The sequence below is a fragment of the Pteropus alecto genome, unplaced genomic scaffold, assembly GCF_000325575.1.
Source record: "Pteropus alecto unplaced genomic scaffold, ASM32557v1 scaffold39, whole genome shotgun sequence".
NCBI classification, from domain to species: domain Eukaryota; kingdom Metazoa; phylum Chordata; class Mammalia; order Chiroptera; family Pteropodidae; genus Pteropus; species Pteropus alecto.
The window spans coordinates 10,009,079-10,027,605 of NW_006443568.1; the positions used below are offsets into that span (position 1 = coordinate 10,009,079).

The window sequence follows — 18,527 nt, forward strand, 5'->3', positions numbered from 1 at the left end:
TCGCGCCTGCGGAGACAGGGACGGAGGGAGGGGCGCGCGATAGGAGGAGAAAGGGCGGGGGGAGGGCCAGAGGGAGGCACGCTCACCGCGCGGAGTCTCTGCGCATGCTCGGGGAGCCAGCTGCACGGGCTCTCCGCTGCCCAGACGCAGCTGTGCATGGGGAGAGGTAGTTTGAGTACACTTTTCAAAGGTGGGTGAGAGAAGTCGCTCTGTGTCCTAAGTTATTGAAAGGTAGGCGTCTTTTGGGCTTTTGTAATCGTCTTGAGTGAGGTGGTAAGTTTTCTAGTGCTGGGGTCGGTCTCACAGTTATCTCAGGTGTAGGTGGCAGGAAAAGTGCCCGGCTCCGCGCGCTGCAAAAGGCGGGGTGCAGGTTTGCGGCCCCGCCCCCCAGCCCTAATCATGGTTTCTAAGTCTGTTTGTTTTCCCAGAGCCTGGCCCCGCCCTCGCCGAAGCTCCGCCTCTAAGAGGAGCTATTTCAGAGTATAAAATTTGTGAATTTAACTTTAAATTTAACTGTGAATATTGTGACCATGTTTTCTGAGTCACTCCCGGGAGGTGGAGACGTCCTGGTTCTTCGTGCGGGGTACTGTGCGTCCCTAACCCCAACTCCATGACCTACTTCTGGGATTTGACCTTTTTTCCCCTTTGCTTTAAGGCAGGGTTTCTCAGCATAGACACTATTGACATTTAGCGTCAAATAATTCTTTTTATGGGGGTATGTTCTGTGCGCTGTGGGATGTTTATCTGCATGCCCAGCCTCACTCAGTGCCAAGTGTCGTTCCTCCAGTTGTGACAACCAGAAATGTCTCCAGACTGCCAAATAGCCCCTCACGGGGTAAATCATCCTGGTAAGAACCTCTGCTTATGAGGTAATCAGGGTTTTGGGAAGTGACCCTTTTCAAAAGATGGAAGCAACGATGTCTTATCCACATGAACAACTTGTGGCCGGCTCGCCCTCAATTCCAGAAGCTCTCAGTTCCGTTCCAGCTTCTCCAGTCGGTGGTCGTCCGGGGATCAGATCCTGTCTCGTTCCAGAAGGCGCCAGCAGAAAAGGTCCAAGCGCCACTTGCGGTCTCAACTCGCGGAGCCAGTCGCGATCCCGCAGCAGGTCTTGCTCTCGGGAAAGTCGTATAACAGAAGGACCAACACAATCACGAGGGGGCGACAGTATTACGGCTTTAACTCTATGGCGTACAAGAAAGAACACAATAGTTGGAGGAAGGGATCCAGGAAGAGGTCTGGGAGCAGAAGCCCATTTCGCTCAAGTAAAAATGGTGGGTAGGTCGGTCAGTTATTTTTCGTTAAGAGAGGCACACAGGCACATAGGTTCACCTTTTCTACATATAGGGTAATATGAGTAAGCTAAGGAACCAAAGTTGTTGGGTCGTTTAATTTCTTTGATTTCCTTTGATGCATGAAATCTCTGTAACCGGGTTGGAGGGGGTTAACTGACTGGTAAACAAAACTTCTGTACAATCTATAGCCTATTTATTTATTTATTTAGAAATTGTTGACATTTCGATCTGTTTACTTTTAGCTCCCATCCTTCTGATGGTTTAGACTGTTTTCAAATGGACATCATTCTCACCCCTTAGAATTAAAAGTTCATTGTGATTGTTAAATGTCTCAAGGTGTAAAATAAAATTTTTAAAAAGTCTCAAGGTGGAGGAATCTAGTGTAGGCAATTCTTAATGGAACCCTTTTAATACCTATTAATGACTTAATGTTCGTTTACCAGCTTTGAGCACCATTTAACAAATCTTGCCTTCAGCTTCTAATAAGTTAACTAACTGAAGACTGTGGAGGAAGAACAATATTAACATTCTGTTTTTATTTTCTGTCTTCAGCCTTTTTACATACATTTGCATTAACGATTGTCAAATATTTTATAAATATAAGTGAGCATTTTCATATTACTATTATAATGAAGTACATGCTAATTTGTCATTCTTAGCCCTTTTGGAGTATGCCATGGAATTAATGGTTTTGTTTTTGTCCTTTGTAGATAAGATGGAACTGTTAGAAATAGCAAAAACTAGTGCAGCTAAATCCTTAGGAATAGTCTACCTTGACTTACCAGCTAGTCTCAGAACTGTTCCTGTAGCTAAAAAAAAGAAACCATGTATCAGCTGTACCAAATACTGCAAAGTTTGAGGTAAGCCAGATTTTTCCAAATAAAATATCCAGAAAAACTACTGCCAGAAAGATCTAGTTAGCCATTTATTTTTATTTGATTTACCTTAGACTACTCTTCTCAGAAAGTGTAGCTAAATATAATTGTTAAATTCAAAATAACAGATCTGAAAATACTAGACAGGCTCTCACTTATGAAAATGGGACGATAACAAACTTAATTTTTGGTGACCCTGAAAGTCTCATGTTCCAACAAACCCCTCCTGGACAAAAAAAGTCTGGTTTTCAGCAATGAGTGCCAGAGATTGGGGGAGGGGATACAAAACCCATATTATGGCCCCTGAAAAAAGAGGTGGAAGACAACACCAGTTTTAATGGCAATTGTCTGCTTTCCATTGATCACTGATATTGGCAACTCTGATGTGTGATTCACAGTAACAAATCCATTGTAGTATTCTTTCAGAGCAACTTAAGTTCTAATCATCAGTGTTAACAATTAACTGTTGTGCTTTGTATGGAGCTATTGCGAGTTTAATTTTTAACTTTGTGAATATTATGACCATATTTTCTAAGGGTTCACATAATGAAAATGGAAGGAGATAGACTCCTTAGATATATGCCTACAAGATGGCTGTCATTGTTACCAGCCATAGAAAAGATGTTAAAATGTTGGCTTGCGCTAAAATTCTATTTTCAAAGTGTGGGAAAAGAGAATGTCCTTCTCTAATTGGGAATACATTGAGTGTGAGAATGGAGAAAAAGATTACAGTACAACAGAAATTTATATGCCCTTTCTCCAGAACTGCTTGATGATCTTTGAAGAGGCCATAAGGAGCCTAAAAAAGATAAACTGTCTGCACTGGAGTTATTTGATTTTATGTGCAGGTTGTGACAAAAACTCATACAGCGAAAAATGACTCACTTTTTGGAATGAAGACTGCTTTAAAACTGAAAAAAGTGTCACCAGAAAAAGGCACCCAAGTTAAACAGGACTTTCTCAATTTCTTTACTAGAACTATAACTTTTTTGGAATCCAATTTTGATTTCACAAGGTCAAATTATCTCTGTGCTTTAAAACCATTTTCTCTGAGAAAGAAAGGTTTAACTTACAGTGACATCCAGTGTGCTTCAGAATGTTTAAAAATGATGGACATTTTAGACATGGATAACCTCTATGATGAATTTATAGGTGCAAAAGACCTGATCGACAAACAGCTGTTCTATCAAAACAAGCCTGTAGATAAAAAAATGGATGGACATCTTTGGAGAGCTGAAAATGAATTCCCACAAGTCTAAAAACCTGCCATTGCTAGTAAGCAAAATCTTAAGTATTCCATGCTCAAATGTTTTTGTTGAGAGGATATTTAGATTGATGTCATCACATTGGACTGACACTGGTAATCAGTGTAATGTGGGCTTGCTAAGTCAAGGAGAATTTTACATTTGACTGTATTCAGTTTTACTACTACCTAAAAGAAAAGGATATCCTAAAGGCTGCAGACAGTTCAGAGAAGTATTATTGGGAAAGGAAACAGAACAAAAGTCCCCTACTGTATCATGAGAATGAAAGAAACATGCTATTGTTATTTTTTAATAAATATAAGCACTGTCTGTTTAGATAATCTTATTGTGTTATGTTCTTTTACAGTCTTATCTTTTTACATCTTAAGAATATAGAATAATGTAGCCTATACAATTTAAATATTCAATAATTTTTAAAAGTTAACTTCTGTATCAGAGGACAGAAATACATAAAAATACTGTTACGTATTTCTCATATATTATTTGTTTTTTATTACTAATTGTCATTGTTATCTAGTCCTACTTTTTTTGAATAATAGCATTTATGTAAGTGAAAGGTGAATAACAACATATTTTGAAGTATATAAACACCTGTCTTGTAAACACTTCTCATGTTTTTATGTTAAAGTAATAACGTTTATGTATAATTATTATCTATTATATTATGGTATGTGTGTTTTGTTGTTTTGTTTTGTTTTTGGTCTGTTATGACTTTGTTCCAGATTGGCTTTACCTATGATCAGTCATTTTATTCTTCTTAACTATGGTATATTGGTCCCTGTTTTAAGTTGATTTTCTTTGGGTACTTTCCCCCGACAATTACCAAATATCCTTGACTAAAGAAAAACACCAAACAATCACTTTTGGCTGAGGGGATGAGAAAGGGCCTTGTAGGCTGAATTGGGTCTGTTAAGAGAAAATAAATGGAGTCTAAGCTTAAAAATTCCTTGAGCAGACAAAACCAGTTAGGCCATATAAGTGAAACTTAATTTAGATGATTTCTTGTAATTGCCTCTGATAATCATAAATGAAACATATTATCTTTCTAAAATAGCATAAGATAATCACTTTTATCAATCCTTTACTGTTGGAAACCCCCGTTGTAGTAACCATTGTAATCATCGTGAAGGTTAAAACCTTTCTCAGTCTCACGTTATAAACCATCCTGTAATGATGTGCCTCTGAACATCTTGCCATTTTTAGTCTGAGGTCTCCCAGTTTATGAACCTTTCTTTTGTACACATGAAAAACTCAAATTTTAATTTGATCTGATTTCATCTTTGACAGTTTTTGGTGTCAGAAGTGGGATCTGAAGACAACCCCCTGATGAGCCCCGAGGCCAGTGAGTAACTAGGTGCAAGTACCTACCAAGCTCATTGTGGTCACTCTTTTCTCATCGACCACGGGGTTTTAGGGTAAGTCTCTTGGGTCTGATCTCTGCTCTCTTTGTGTTTTGAGCTCTCTGACTTGATTGTGCATACCTGTGTTTTGTTGAAGCTTCTTGGTCACCTCTTGGTCTGTAAGGAGAAATTTCCCATGATTCCCTGTGTTTCTAGACAGAGGTAAAATTATTGGCTGTCTATAGATAGTTATTTTAGAAAATCTAAAGACAAACATGAGTTTAGTCTAAAACTGATCCAAAACTCTGCACCTCTCTCAAAAATTCCTGTTTCCTGTATGTATACCCACTAAGGACAGGATCTTGTCCCTTTTTTAAAAAATGGTTGCACTCTATAAAGGATAGCTTGGAATTACAGAGACTATTTTGGGAAAACTTGAACTTAGATAAGATTGTCCACCTTAGGGAAACTTGAGAAAAGAGATGATCCTGAACCTTTCAAAAATAACGGAATGCATTCTTTCATGGGTATGGAGGCCTCCGAAAGACAAAATGACTCTAAAATAGCCTCTCTAAAATCATTACAATGAATCAATGAAAAATTAAGACTAAAGCTCTGAGTGACATGAATGATTCAAGGGACCACCAACTAATCCCTCTGCTCCTCTTTATCTTTTACCTGATTATTCTGAATCCGCTAACCTTTTTGATTTTTTTTCTCCATCCCCTTCCCCAACTCTCTAAATAATCAGATACCCTTTAAGGTAAGACCTTCTAATGAACCAGGCATTCTAGCCTCAGCTGAATTTAAATCTGGTCTTGAGCCAAGCTTCGAGCTATTATAATTATTTTTTTCAGAACCTAAAATTGTTCTAAGACTAAATTTATAGAAGAATTTAAAATTCTTCTTGATGCCTATGATCCTAGACTTCCTGATATGTACCAGTTTGTTCATATGATATGGAGTCCAGGAAATGCTAAAAAATGACTTCAAGACCCTGTCAAAGATTCAAGACCCCACCAAACATGTCTCCAGGTGTAGAATATAAAAAGGAAGAAAAATAAGTCAATGGCTTATTGAAGCAATTCCTAAAGTTTTTCATATGAGAATTGACTGGGCCATAATACAATCCTGTAAACGACAAAAAGGGATGAACCAGTGGTAGATATCTTGAGTTTGTTTAGAAGTGGTATTTAGACAGTGCTCTTGTCTCAGAGACCTGGGGCCTGGTTTTGCAGGTTGCCCATTTTCTTAATGGGCTTCCCTCAGAACTGAATGATTGTTAAAGAAGAACAAGTTAGAATGGGAAATTACTCCTCTCCTGGAGCTTTAACATCTTGCCTAATGGTGTGAAAGAACAACAGAGCAGAAAAAAAGGCTATTAAGCAAATAAGCTCATGGCCTTACAATTGCAACAATTACAGGGATCTTGACCCAATTTTAGGAGATCCTCTCCCACTTTCACATTTTGCCCCTCTTGATAGACATACCTGTCAATATTGTAAACAGAAGGGACATTCAAAAGATAACTGCCCACTTTTAAATAGAGGGCCTATTAAACAATCCAGGAGCCCTATAAGAGAAAGCTCTCAACTCTTAGATAATTGTCAACAATGCAGGGCTCCAAAGAATTGCCCAGTAAACTACTTCCAATAATTCCTTTACATCAACACAGAAAAACTAAACTAAAATGGAAAAATTTGTCCCAGATTAGTGGATACCAGAACAACTCAGTCTACTTTAAAACCATGATACATGAAGAACTTCCTCAGAGTAATAAAAATATTTCAGTAGTGGGAGTTTCCAATCAAATTCACAGAGTTCCTTTATTGGAACCCATAACCGTTACACTTGGCCCTTTCTCTGAAAGTCATGCCTTTCTATTATGTGATATCTCCCTGTGAATCTCCAAGGTGGAGACCTGCTTTCTAAATTAGGAGGCCAAATAAAGTTTTCTTCAGGAGAAAGAATCTTAGAATTTCCAGAATCTCAGACACTGAAGAATTATGTGTTCTCTGAGCCCAAATTGATTGCTCTGACGAAAGGTCGAAATTCCATAAGTGTTTAGATGCTATGATCCCCCTGAAATCCCTAATATCCTAGATGCCTCTTCTTCCACAGATATGGAAAAAGTCGAAAGTACCACCAAACTCATTAAAATTCAGATCTGTCTAAACCACTTCCTAAGTTCTCTCAGTACCCCTTAAACCTGAACTATACAAGGGCTAACCCTTCCCACAGGAGATTTAGTAAGTCAGAGGCTTATTATTTCCTGTACCATTCCTTGCACTACTCCTCTATCTTGCCTATAAATAAACCCCATAGACGGGAATGGAGATCCTGTAAATAAGGAAAGAAGGAAGGTTATAATACTAATGTTTCTGGTGGTACCAAACTCAAATATTTTGTTGGGAGATATACCAACCGAATCCAAGTTGTTTACAGTTGTGGGCTTATGCTCTGCTTTCTTTAGCATCTGTGAGGCAAAAAGAGTCCTTATTTGCTTGTTTTTACTTAGAAAAATCAATAGTATACTTGAACAGTTAGTATATCAGGGATCTACCAAGGCACCCTTGTACTTTTCACAAGTTTTACATCAGGATTTAAACACTCTGCAATTACCTAGAAATTCTACCTTGATTTGATATGTAGATGATTTACTTCTTTGTTCCTTATCTAAAGAGAACTCAGGAGTTGATTCAACATACCTGTTGAAACAACTGGCTCATAAGAGGACTTAAGGCCTCTCAAGATAATCTTCAATTCTCACGAGAGATGGCTCATTATCTAGGTCATGACTTATCTGTAAAATGAATCTTTCTGTCTTCAGAAAGAATAAATACTATTCAAAATTATCCTAGATCTATGAGGATTCTTCAGGCTTATGAAATATTTTAGGTGCTGAGTCAATTTTTTCTTTATTGACTTCTCCACTTAGAACTGAAAATAGTGCCCAAGAACCTCTTTCTTGAGAAATGAAACATGAGGAAGCCTTTACTGAACTCAGATGGGCTTTATAAAATCCTCCTGTATTAGAGCTTCCCAACTATATTAAACCCTTTTACATTGTTCATCCAGGAGTCCTCACTCAAAAACGTGGAGGGACAATTAGACCTATAGCCTACAGATTAGAGCCTGCAGTTGGATCCAGTAGTGAGGGCATAGTAAAAATGTTTAAAAGTAGTACCTGTAGCCACTAAAATAGTGGAATCCTCCCCGGGACTCATTCAGGGAAATAATTGATATCTCCAGGTTATTTATATCTCATGCTATAGAAAGTTTACTAAATACTGAGCGTTTACAGCATTTCTGTCAGTAGACCAACATTTTATGAGATTCTGTTCCTAGTCTCCTTCAAACCTATACATTCTTTGCTGTAACTCTTTAAACCTTGCTACCTTCCTATGTTTACCCAACAAAGGAGAGACTCATAACTGTTGGTTTCTCAAAATTTGACTCCTAGATTAGATTTACAGGAAACCCTATTAGCCAATCTGGAATTAATACTCTATGTTGATAATTCCTAGGCAAAAAATTCTGCAGGGAAATATCAGGCTTGATATGCTGTTACTACTTAACATGAATTATTAGAAAGAGAAGTTCTTCCTCAACTTAATTGACCCAACCTGAAGAATTATTTGCCCTCACTTGAGCTTGTGAATTAACCAAAGGTAAAACCGTAAATAAGTTTACCCATAGGAGGTATGCTTTTGCAGTAGTTCTGCACTATTACTGCCTTCACAAGTTGCCCTCCCAGAAGTTGAAGCTCATGCAAATCAGACCATGAATATCGAGGAAATGCTATAGCCAACTTTCATGCTAAGACTGCCTGCAACTGGAGATTCCTAAGGTACCAAAGCTCTGTAATTTGAATGAACTCCATAAAGTTGATCCAAATCAGATCACTTATGATAACTTGTTTAACAAACTGAAAAAAAAAAGTGGCACCAAGCAGCCTGCAAATTTAATGTGAAAAAGAGATTGGGAGGTGCTGGATGGCTTCCTGGTAATTTCCAAATTTTTCAAATTACCACTTTTACAAGTGCTCTGTATGACTCTTCACCATGGGATTGACAAAATGATTCAAATTAAGAAAAACTGTTAGTAGTTCTAAGATAGTGAGAATTATCTGTAATCAATGTTTAACCTGCCAATCTCATTACCCGGGTGAGTCCATTAAAGTGGCTCCAGGAACTGCTCCCCTACCACCTGGACCATTGGAACATTTTCAGTTGGATTTTATTCATTTGTCTCTTTATATGGGCTATCAATATGTTCTTAACAATAGTATGCCTATTTTCTAGGTGGGTAGAAGCTTTTCCTTGTTGGAAAGGTGATGCCACCACTGTAGCAAAGAAAATATTAGAAAATGTTTTTCCCAAACCTAATATCAAGTGATAGAAATATTAACATTACCAGACAGGTTATAAAACAACTAAACAACATTATTCAAACATGGTGGCACTACCACCGTCCCTATCCTCGATCTTCAGGAAAGGCTGAATGTACTAGTAGCATTCTAAAGTTAAAACTGGTAAAATTAACTGAGACCGCATGGTTACATTGGCCTAAAGTGTTGCCTTTAGGCCAGTAAGATCAACACCCTTCAGAAAACATAAGCTGATACCTTATGAAATCATTAGTGAGCAACCCATGCCCTTAACGGTAGAACCCCAAGTTCTTCCAGCTCTTGCGAACTCAGTACTGAAAGGCTCTAATGCAGTATTCAAAAGCTTATTTCCAACAGGTCGAAGAGGCCTTCAGAGACCCTTCCCCTAATGAGGACTTTGTACCTCACACATTGTAACCTAGTGACGGTATTCAGGAAAATACATCAGTGAAAAACTGCACTTGAATCCTGATGGGATGCCACCCTGAACACGCCCGATCTCATCTGATCTCGGAATCTTGATGGGAAGGGCCTTATCAGTTTCTTTTAATCTCTTAGATAGCAATCAGATTACGGAGTGTGGAACCTTGGGTCCACGCCTTTAAACGAAGAAGAGCTCCCTCAGACCCTTGGACATGTCAACCCACAGCTGACTTAAAATTAAGGCTATCAGGGGAAAATTTTGCCCAGAAGCAACCGCATGATGTAGACATCTTTCCCAAGTTGGTGGAACAAGGCCAACGGCATCAAAACTAATATGCCTCTGTCATTGATTCTATTAAGCTTTACTGATGTTAAATGTAAACACTCCTTAGTAGACACTGTACAAAAAATTGCATCTGAGACTAATCGAGTAGAATGTTGGATATGTACCCGTATTGATGAAGAACTGACATGTTCTTACAGTTATATCCTGCTACCAAAACAGTTTGGTATCAATGCTATGGGATGTGGACATATCCCTAACGCCTAAATAACCAGTCCTCCCCAGTTGTATTTCCTATTCACGCTCAAATAAGAGAAAAATTTCCATTTTGCATTTTTAGTAATCATACTAATGGTCCCTCGGTCCCTCTTATCACTCCTCAATTGTGTAATGAAACTAGATTAAACTTTCTCAACAAAACCATACTAGGTCCTCCTCTACCTATTCTCATTACCAATCCTGTGACCCCAATAAAAATTCCCTAACTGGTTATTCCTTAATCCCTAATCCCATAACGAACTCTTCCTACTACCCACATTCAGTAATCGGAAGTGCTGCTTGCTCATGGTTCTTGAAAAAATCCTAGGTAACGAATGTACAAATTGTCCAAACCAAGAACATTCAAATTTAACTCTATCCCTTAGAGGTACGGTACTCTTTATCCAGTTCAACACTACCCTATTTCAGGAACTTTCCCCAAACTGGAATGGTCATGATGGATTAAGACTATTCTCAATATTCAAATACAAAAAATGATCTCTGCAAATGAAACCACCAGTCTTGGTTCACTTATTCATAAGATAAAGAACAGCTCATAAGACATCCATGAAGCACCAACGCTGTTTCTACATACAATACTGGATTCCATTCATTTGTCAGAGCATTAATTCCTCGTTTTGGTGTCTTTAGAAAAAGCTATATATTACATATAAATTTATGTTTATATGTATATATGTATATATGTATATGTGTGTGTGTGTGTGTGTGTATATATTAGCAACAGCTTTGTCAAACAATCTACCTGGAAATGTGACTCCACCTTCTGTGCCTCACTTGTACACTCCATTAATTGAGGGATTAGAATACCTCGCTTCAGTAGTCTTGCAAAAATAGATGAGTCTTAAGCACGCTAGCTGCCCAACAAAGGAGTGTGTATATGTTGTAATTGATGGAAAATGTTGTTTCTATGTTAATACATGAGCTCAGGAATTGTTACCCCAAGTGAAAAGATTGTAAAGATCATATGTGAAGTTTTCATCAAGTAGGCAATGCTTCATTCATTGATTGATTTATTTAGTTAAATCTTTGCTCCTGGGAATTATTGCTTTGGGGAATTTTTCATTCCTTGGCCATTTTTCTCATAATCATCATATTAGCCTCCCTAGTGTGTTGTATCCTCTCAAGAGTTTTAAATGCCTCTCAGCATCCACTCACACATCAAATGATATCCATCAGATTTAAACAGCTGGGAGAACTCAATGATCAACTGCCCATATCGACCATGACTATGCAACTGTCAGTAATAGCAACTGCATGACCATCTGTCCCAAGGACATCGACAGTGGTACCCAAGAGTATAACACTATATTTAAAAAATAACCTCTGAAAGGGTAGATAGAGGCTTGAAAAAGAACACTCAATTTTTTTTCTAGCTTCAGATGCCAGGGTACACAGTTTAAAAAAAAATCCATGTAGGTACAGAGCTCAGATCTTATGAGGTAAAAGACATAAGCAGAAGAAACAATGACCAAAGTATATAATAAAATATAGGTATAGGCAATTAGAGAATGAGGGCGACTCAAGCTACTAATAGTGTGAGGTGTGAATCTTCCCTTGTAGTAAACACAATTCAAGGAAAGTTAAAAACAGTACTCTTGTCTTTAGTGAACAAAGGAAGTCATTAAAAGCTCTGTCTTTAGAGCTAGACACACCTGGGTTTAATGCCTTGCTTGGGTACCAACTAGGTCTATAATATTGACCAAGTCTTACCACCGCTCCTCCCCACACACACATAAGCACAGTTTCACTATTTTTTGCATTCGTATATATTTGTTACAATTAATGAACTAATATTGATACATTATTATTACATAAATTTCACAGTTTATTCAGATTTCCTTAGTTTTCACCTAATGTCTTTTTTTCTGTTCTAAGATCCTATTCAGAATACCACGTTACATTTAGTTGTCATGGCTCCTTCGTCTCTTGGTAGTGACAGTTTCTCAGACTTTCCTTGTTTTTGATGACGTGGACAGAACTGAGAAGTACTGGTCAAGAATATTGTAAGTGTTGGTTACCATTTGCATGTAACATTTCATGATTAAAAATTGCTGTTTGATTGTGATAACACCTCTTGGGCCTACCTTAAAGCACACACATATACACATAACATGCTGTTGCTTTAGTGCAAGCAGCATCATTTCTCACTCTAATCACTGCAGTTGTCTCTCTGCTTCATCTTGGGCCTTCCTCACTATTTCTCCATGCAGCAGGCCATAGAGAGGCTTGAAAATATAAATCAGATTCTATTACATCTGTTCTCCAAACGCTTCAGTGGCTTCTCATCTTGTAGAATAAAATCCTACAAGACCCTTCATGCTCTAGCTCCTGGCCACCTCATCAATATCATCACTTAGCTTTCTCCCCCTGGCTCACTGCTATGTCACACTGGCTTCCTTGTCAGTCTTCTCTAGCTGGAACATTCATCCTCTACATGTCCACATGGCTGGCTTCACTCCTTTCAAGTCTCTGATCAGACGTCCTCTCTTAAGAGAGGCTTTCCCTCACACCCTATGTTGCATAGCAGCCTCCCCCACAAGTGTCCTTTTTCTCCTTAGCTTTGTTTTAATTCAAAATATTTATCACTGCTTACCATTACATTCTATGTCTGTTTGTTTATTGTCTGTCTCTTCCTTTAGAAAACAAGTTTCATACGGCCAGGCACTTTATCCAGTTTGTTTATTCCTGTATCTTAGGCTCAAAGTTAACACTCAATAAATGTTGGTTAACTAAGTGAATTAATAAAATACTGTTTTTTGTTTTTTGTTCTTTTAACAAGTTAGATTAGCAGATAAGATGGTTAACAACCTGGGACTCTTAATGTCTTTGAGTTTTCTAAATTTCTAGGGGCTATGGTTCACTCATGGATAGATCCCTAGAATCTGGGACAATTCCTGGAATATACCGAGCACTCAGTAAATATATCTATATTGTAATTAATTGGAATGGAATTGAAAATATGGGAAATAAGGAATCACATTTTCTCAAAGGAAGTCTTTGTGATGGCAGCATATCTGAAAGGCCGCTGATTACAGTTTATGCACAAGGACAATAATCACAAATTAAAATTACCCTTATATAATGTCTATTAATAACTACTGTTATAGACTGAATTTTGTCCCCCCCAGTCACCAACCACTCCCTATATTGAAGCCCTAACCCCCAATATAACTTGGAGATAAAGCCTTTAAGGAAGTGATTAAGATTAAATGAGGTCATAAGGGTGGGACCCTAATGCTTTAGAACTGGTATCCTTATAAGAAGAAGAGACACCAGGAGCACGAGTGTCCATGTAAGGGCATAGTAAGAAGGCAGCTGTCCACAAGCCAGGAAGAGAGGTCTCACCAGAAGCCAACCCTGCCACCACCTTGATCTTGGACTTCCAGCCTCCAGAACTGTGAAAAAATAAATTTCTGTTGTTTAAGCCACTCAGTCTGATTTCAATCATTGTGAATGGTGTCACCGTAGAATGTGAAGGACAATGAGGAAGACACACATGCACACCCCTGTGTTTCAGAGGTGGCTTCAAATTCATTATGTACTATGGGGGGAAAAATTATGAAATTCAATCATATTTCATTTTTAAATAATAGATTGGTTCTCTTTCATTCAAATAATGCTTGCAATTTAAAAGTCCTGGAAAAAGTAAATTCATAATCAGATTTTATATGTGCAACTACATTTATATAAGTGAAACCTTGGTAATTTGACAGCTTATTCATTGTTTATTTTTTAAGTATTATGGAAGCAAAAAGAACTTTTGTCTGTCAGAATTTTCAATGAAAATAATACTTTGGCCAAGCCAAGATTCTCCACACTAATAACCTATATACAGCCATATTCAGTAACTGAATTGTGTTTATGCTTTTCTTAAGCAATCAAGTGTACATTTTGACCACATATCTATTAAGAATTATGCAAGAAAGCCTCATGTTCATTTGCCATACTCTGGCAAACAATATGACAAACAGCAATAGAAAAGAAAAAATCCTGGGGTGCATTTGTAATCAATACACAGAGCTGTGGCATGAACTTTCAGAAGAGCATTTAAATACTGCCACACACTGTCCGTCTGTGTGTCCTGCAGTCAAGTGACTATGCAGTTCTGCCCTTTGTCTCAGTAGAAGTCTGAATCACAAGCACAGTTCAAAAACCTGTTAATTCTCCGAAAGCACCAAATGGTCTTCAAAAAGGGAATTATAAAAATCTTAAGACTCTAATAGTATATTCTGTTTAAGACACCATGAAGCACATGATTATAGTTGTGACAGGGCAGTCTCTGTGAGCACAGTTTCCTGTTAAAAAAGTAGAGGCCCTACCAGAAAGATTTCATATATAGCGTGTTAAACTTAACATGTTTGAATTTTTTATTTTACAAGTCTCATAAAATTCTCTCTTTACTGGTGCTAATTTATGTGATGCTACATAGGACCAAGTTATCTAAAATAATTGATTTAAATAAAAGTATATCTGCCTCTTCCAAAAAACAGTGTAACATCCAGATTCCTGTAATATATTTCAAGGTAGTAATCATGTTTAATTTAGTTGTGGTTTTCTATAATTGGTAAAAGAAGATATTGAGAAAAATGTCATGGATAATTAAGCATAGTTCCAAATTTTAGAAATTTCTGGAGAATTAATACCAGCTCTTTAAGGAAGTTACCATTTACTTCTAGTTTCCTCTTTTCTGAAAATAATAAGTAAATGGACAGATTTAGAACTATTAGTCTTATTTATTCAGCAACATCATCTTCAAAATAAATAAAGGCACTAAAATAAAATCCTTGTTTATTCTAATTACCCTTGATCAGAAAAACAACTAGGATATGCTATTCTTAGCTCTTATCTGAAGTCCTTAATTTTAACAAAATTTAGTGTATGGTATTTTAAATTAACATGTAGCAATTGAAAAATCTCTTCTGTGTATGCAACATAAACTCAGTATTAACTATATTCTTTCAAATACTGAAAACCTCTAATATGAGATTGGATGCTCGAGAAAAAATAATATGGACTGGTCTCATTTTAAACTCATGATCTCTAACTTCAAGTGGCTCTGAGTGATACTTAGCTGTCCTACTATAGTCTAGTCAATTATATCCTAGATGAATATATTGCACCTCCTTTCTCTTCAGATCATCAGTATCTTCCTCAATGTCAGCTTCTTATTTCACTGGGAGGACAAATCATAAGAGGACATACACAAGTGCTTATCACCAAGCTATCAACCTACCTCTACCTGTACTCATGTTCTGCCTTCCTATCTGTCTTAGACTGTCTGGGCTACTATAACAAAATACCACAGACTGGGTGGCTCATAACAACAGAAATTTATTTCTCACAGTTCTGAAACCTGAAAGTCCAAGATCAGGTGTCAGCATGGTCAGGTTCCAGTTAAGGCCCTCCTCTGGGTTCTGGATGGTAGTCTTGTGATCTCACATGGTGGAAAGGGAAAAGATCTCTCTGAGGTCTCCTTTGTGTGGGCACTAATCCCAATCACGAGGGCCGCCCTCATGATCTAATCACCTCCCCAAGGTCCCACCTCCCAATACCATTACTTTAGAGGTGGACTTCAATATAGGAATTTGGGGAGGACACAAACACTCAGACCTTAGCACTACCTATTATATTGGGTAAACTGTTTATGCTCTCATGTAAGCCCAACTCTTCCATTCGTCCACTGGACCCATCCTCTCTTCTACTCAAGAACAGGGCTCTCACAAACTGTCCAATCTATTTTCTACATCAGTTTTCCCCTTCCTACTACATTTTGTCCATCAGTGTACAAATATGCTATAATGTATGCCATCTTTAAAAACAACAAAAAACAAAAAGCTTGATTTAACCAGCGCAATTGTTTGCTTTTCATCACAATGAGCTCCTTTAACCCTTTTCCTGTTTAGAAAAAAAAATGCAGCTTGCTACTAGCATTCTTTTAACATCATGCGTAGGAATGCTACATTTTCTAGGATTTGACATTTTCAGCGATCGAGAATTACTATATTTTGTAAATGGAAATACCACTACTAAAAACAATGCTATAAATAGAATGATGTCATTTGTTTCCAAAGACTTGATATACTAGAACGATGCAAAAATAATAATAAAAGCAAGATATTTCGTGGCAAATTTTGGGGGTAAGGACTGTAATTGCAAGTTATCTCCAGGGTAAATGCAGCTGCAAGCACCTGCTGGTGAGTATTCTTGAGGCAAATGGGAAATGAGTTAAATTCATACTCACTAGGATGACTATAATTAAAAAAAAATTTCTTTTTTAAGGGAAATAAAGTGTGGATGAGGATGTGGAGAAACTGGAACCTTCACACATTGCTGACAGGAATGTAAAATGGTGCAACCACTGTGGAAAACAGTTTGGCAATTATGCAAAAATGTAAACATAGGGTTATCAAATGGCCCAGCAATTCCACTTCTAGGTATGTACCTAAGAGAATCGAAGATGTGTTTACACAAAAACTTGTACATGGGCGTTCACAGCAACATTATTCATAATAGTCAAAAAGAAACAATCCAAATGTACATCAATAACTACAATGTGGCATATACATACAATGGAATATTATTCTGCCATGAAAAGGAATGAAGTACAGATACATGCTACAACATGGATGAACCTTGTAAATATCCTAAGTGAAAGAAGCTAGACACAAAAGACCAATTGTATGATTTCTTTTATTTTTTTTTTGTATAATTCCTTTTATGTTAAATGTTCATAATAGGCAAATCCATAGAGTCTCTCCTGTGATTAGGTTAGGAGAGATAATCTCATTTTAAGGTCCTTATTTTTAATTGCTTTGTAAAATTCCTTTTGTCTTGTAAGGTAACATATTAGCAAGTTCTGGGAATTAGGGTGTGGACATCTTTGGGGGCCATGAATCTGCTTACCAGAGGAAAGGACATAAAAAAGTAAATGGAGAAAAGTATCACATTCTTGAATGGGAAGATGTTCTTTGTAAAGATTTCATTTCTGTCTATATTAGCCTGCAAATTCTGTGCAAGATGCTTTAATGATAGCTGAAATTGGATTTTGACTCAGGTGAGTAGATAGATGCTCAGAGAAGATTGCACTGCTTAGAAAAATAAAGGAACACTGACATCCTTTGCAGAGTTTAACAGATTGCACATATTCTAGAAACAAATACACCAGTATTCTGCACAAGAACAAAATAATGCTTCCTGTTGTGTTTTCAATATTCTTACTGTTAACATCCAGGATTTTTCTAGTCGCCTTATTTTAGGCACATATTTGACCAAAGAATGAACTATCTACAGAGACTCCTAACATCCTTATTAGCAAAGGTTAAGATTGCATCATCTTATATGCATAGTTTCACATTATTTTGCCTAACACACCATTTTTACTAGTCAAATCTGAAACTCATTTTTTCTGTCCACTCATACAGTGCCCGGTAGATGGGCACTGTGTCTTCTCAGTTCAATTGGGATAGCATTTAGAAAAATGTTTCTAAAGAAACATTTCTTCACTTAACTATCGTGTTTTCTCTGATACTGTGGTTGATACTATGGACAGTGCCAAAGAAGGCTAACATGGTGGGTCGATTCTGTGATAAGGTTTTATTCCCTACCCTTCTGTGCATATTTGGGGAAGTGGTGGTGAAGACGAACAAGAGAAAAGTTTGTATTTCCCTCCAAAGAAAGTGGCTTTTGTAAAAATAACTTGATTGCAAAGAAGCTCAGGTAATGACTAACTCTCCCTACGGATGTGATTAGTTCATTCAATGAAGTTATTTCATGGCAATTGTCACGCTTTATTAACAACGAGGATGTCTGTAATGTATCCTATTTATAAATCCTTGTAAATAAAAGTCACTGTTATTTAATCCCCAATACCAAGCATTGTCCTCGGAATGACATCTCAGATTTCATCCTGATCCCTCGATTAAATTAAAAGTCAACTATGGGTGTCTTTGCATTGTCTCCACCTTTCTTCCACAGACTAGCCGAACATGGAAGTAAAAAATTTTTCTAAGTTAATACTGCATTTTCAGGGATCTTGTGACGCCCTGGGGAGGCGCGCAGTCCAGCAGCCTGGCGGAGTCCGGACGCGGCTTCTCTCTCCCGTAGCCGGCCTGACATAGAACAGGAGGAAGTGGCCAAGAAGGGTCTAGGGAGGCACAGGCCAGTTTGCAGCTGCCCAGAGGGTGGAGGCAACAACCCAGTCAGGATTAGCCTTGCAGAATGCCTGGGATCCCGACGAAGCACCGCACCGGGGTCACCTCACTCTCCACGTTCATCTGAGAAAACAAAACCGTCACAGAGAGCCAGATACCCGGATGGAGCAGCACCGCCCTCACGGCTGGGTCACGCATGCGCATCCTAGAGGCCTTTGCGACAGGCT

General features: G+C 37.8%; 1 long non-coding RNA gene across 4 annotated transcripts; it reads left to right on the plus strand.

The window, feature by feature from the left end:
* Window positions 1-144: 144 nt before the first annotated feature.
* LOC107196565 lies at window positions 145-16,469 on the plus strand. 4 transcript variants are annotated; one of them, XR_003043837.1, is made up of 5 exons: window positions 145-1,274; window positions 2,006-3,445; window positions 4,723-4,850; window positions 12,026-12,153; window positions 16,430-16,469. It is a non-coding gene; the product is annotated as an uncharacterized LOC107196565 (long non-coding RNA). The 4 variants fall into 4 exon arrangements; XR_001518003.2 differs by lacking the exon at window positions 16,430-16,469 and having other exon boundaries at window positions 2,006-2,155; window positions 3,323-3,445; window positions 12,026-13,578; XR_003043838.1 differs by lacking the exon at window positions 12,026-12,153 and having other exon boundaries at window positions 16,430-16,466.
* Window positions 16,470-18,527: the final 2,058 nt, after the last annotated feature.